Raw genomic sequence first — 2,500 nt, 5'->3', positions numbered from 1 at the left:
TCTTCTTAAGCAGCTTTGCATTTTTTGAGAGTGATGTAAACTTTTTACTTATTTGGAAATAGCAAAAGTGAAATAGCACTTTTCAAACATGAATAGTCTTTTTAAAAGACTTTGATCATGCAGTGAGTGAGTGAGTGAGTGAGTGAGTGAGTGAGTGAGTGAGTGAGCTAGACATTTAAGAGACTTTTAAAGTGGCTTAAGCCCTTTTAAAGTGATATGAAGCTTCTTGAATGTGACTTATTATATATTTTAAAGCGACTTAATGTGTTTCTTTAAATGTGAGTTAAAATTGTTGGTTAAGTCACATCTACCATTCTTAAAATGAAAACTTGTATTTCTTTTTTAAAGAGACCTTTTGCTTCTTAATTAAAGACTTCTTTTTTTTCTAAAAGGGGCTGCAGTTTTTGAAAGTGACCGAGCCTTTGAAAAAAATAAAAAGTAGGCATTTTTCACTGTGCATCTTTTTAAAATGGATTCAGCGTCTTCTGTAATGAAAACTTCTGTCTTGAAAACAAACAAATGTTTTTGAAATTCATTTTGTAGTGTGGTATGGAATTTCTGAAATAGATGTGTAGTATTTTTTAAATAGCAGTGAAGTATTTTGTAAAGTCTTCTTTTAATAAGTGGTTTACACTTTTTAAACGTTTTTGAAAATGAATTTGCTTTTTTAAATGATTTTTGCATTTATGTTCAAGAGACAGAGGGTTTTTTTTTTTTTTAAGGATACTTTTTTTTAAGGATACTTAGGCAGGTGGGTATTTCTTTAACCATTTCATGTGCTGGGTTGTTGTATAACAATAAATCAAGCTAAGCTTCCCCAATTCAAATGGTGCATTCTAACCGATTGAAAACAATATTGTTTTATAAATGAGAGTTGAAAAAGGCTGTAGAAAAAGTCTAATTTAACATTTCATAGTTCCACTGTCATTTTGTAGATGTTTTTTTATGAGTTATGTTAGTTACAGAAAAATAATTGGTGCATGAAAGGGTTAAGCGGTTGGGTATTTTCATAACCGACCGAGGACTTCCTAAGCAGCCGCGTAACTCATTAATCGGCGGGGTATTTGTTAACCGTTAGGGTTAGGGTTAACCGGACAAGAGTTTTTTTTTACCGAACAAGCGTTTCTTAAACCGAACAAGTGTTTTTTCCAGTGAGCAAGTGTTTTTTTTTTAACAGAACAAGTGTTTTTAAACAAACAAGTGCTTTTTTTTTTTTTTTTTTTTTTTACCGAAAACGGGTTTTTTTAACCGTACCACGGTTTCTTTAACCGAACAAGAGTTTTTTTTAACCGTAAGACGGTTTTTTAACCGAGCAACTATTTTTTTAAGCGAACAAGTGCTTTTTTAACCGAACAAGGGTTTTTTTAACCGTACCACCGTTTCTTTAACTGAACAAGTGTTTTTTTTTTAACCGCACAAGCGTTTTTTTTAACCGTTAGGGTTAGGGCTAGGGTTAGGGTTAGGGTTAGGGTTAGGGTTAGGGTTAGGGTTACAGGTTTTTTTTTTTAACAGAACAATTGTAAATTTAACCGCACAAGCGTTTTCTTTTTAATTGAACAAGGCTGAGTATTTTCTAAACCGAGCGAGGAACTTTTTAAGAGTTTTTTTAACCGTTAGGGTTATTTTGTTGGGCGAAAGAACACTTTATTAAACGAACACTTTTTTTAACCGCACGAGCCTTTTTACTATCGAAAGAGGAATTTCTTGAGTTGCCTAGCGATATTTTAACCGAGCATGCATCTTCTTAAGTAACTGAGCATTTTTATAGGCGAATACGTTTTCTTAACCGACTTAGCGTTTTCTACGATTTTTGTGACTTTGCAAATGTTTCTTGGACGTTTTGCAAACAAGTCGGACTCTTTTTACAAACTTAAACTCTTGTCCCATTAAAAATTGAATGTTCATGGAGAAGACGAGAGCAAACGCAGCACAGCTCTAGCAGTTTGCTGGTAGCTTCTCTGGTGTTGGTGTAAAGCATTAGAAGCGCTCCGTTGTCGCTGTTGAGACGTTTGACAGTGCTTTTTCGGCGGACGGTTCTCGATGCGTTGGTGTCGTGCGGTTTAAGTGACTCGAGAGTCCAGAGGAAGTATTATTCGTCCTCTGCAATTGGCGTTGTGCGTTGTATGGGCTTGCCAGAATGCGTTTAGCGGCGAGAGATCGAATAGATTCTCTTTTCTAGCGTGGTTCAGGTCGATTGTTCCTCGTCGGTGTGAGCTTCGTGTTTACACCGCACCGAGACGTAGTCCCTGTTCCCTGTTAGAATTGCCACTGACGGGCAAACTGAATGAGCGCAGAGAGTTGCACAAGCGTTCGCGTTTGCGACGACTCTGCTGTGCTTCGATGTTAAACACATATCGGTTTACGGACGAATACGGCAAACACGAAGAGGCGCTCAGGCGCTTTCATCGTTTTGTCCGCTATTTGCCAAAGAGCGACGGCTTTGCCGCGCGCTCTTGACGATAGTTACCTGGTTGATCCTGCCAGTAGTCATATGCTTGTC

General features: G+C 37.2%; 1 non-coding gene across 1 annotated transcript in view; it reads left to right on the top strand.

Annotated features, from left to right (window-relative positions):
* The first annotated feature begins 2,464 nt into the window (after window positions 1-2,464).
* Window positions 2,465-2,500, top strand: part of LOC149879234 (small subunit ribosomal RNA) — a 1,804-nt gene continuing 1,768 nt past the window's right edge. The window contains exon 1 of the ribosomal RNA XR_016447311.1: window positions 2,465-2,500. This exon is cut by the window's right edge and continues 1,768 nt beyond it. This is a non-coding gene — a ribosomal RNA (small subunit ribosomal RNA).

The sequence above is a fragment of the Hydra viridissima genome, unplaced genomic scaffold, assembly GCF_058129835.1.
Source record: "Hydra viridissima isolate aposymbiotic clone 2 unplaced genomic scaffold, HvirCarnegie_v1 scaffold_14, whole genome shotgun sequence".
Taxonomy (NCBI): Eukaryota; Metazoa; Cnidaria; class Hydrozoa; order Anthoathecata; family Hydridae; genus Hydra; species Hydra viridissima.
This window is presented reverse-complemented; position numbering and strand designations above follow the sequence as displayed.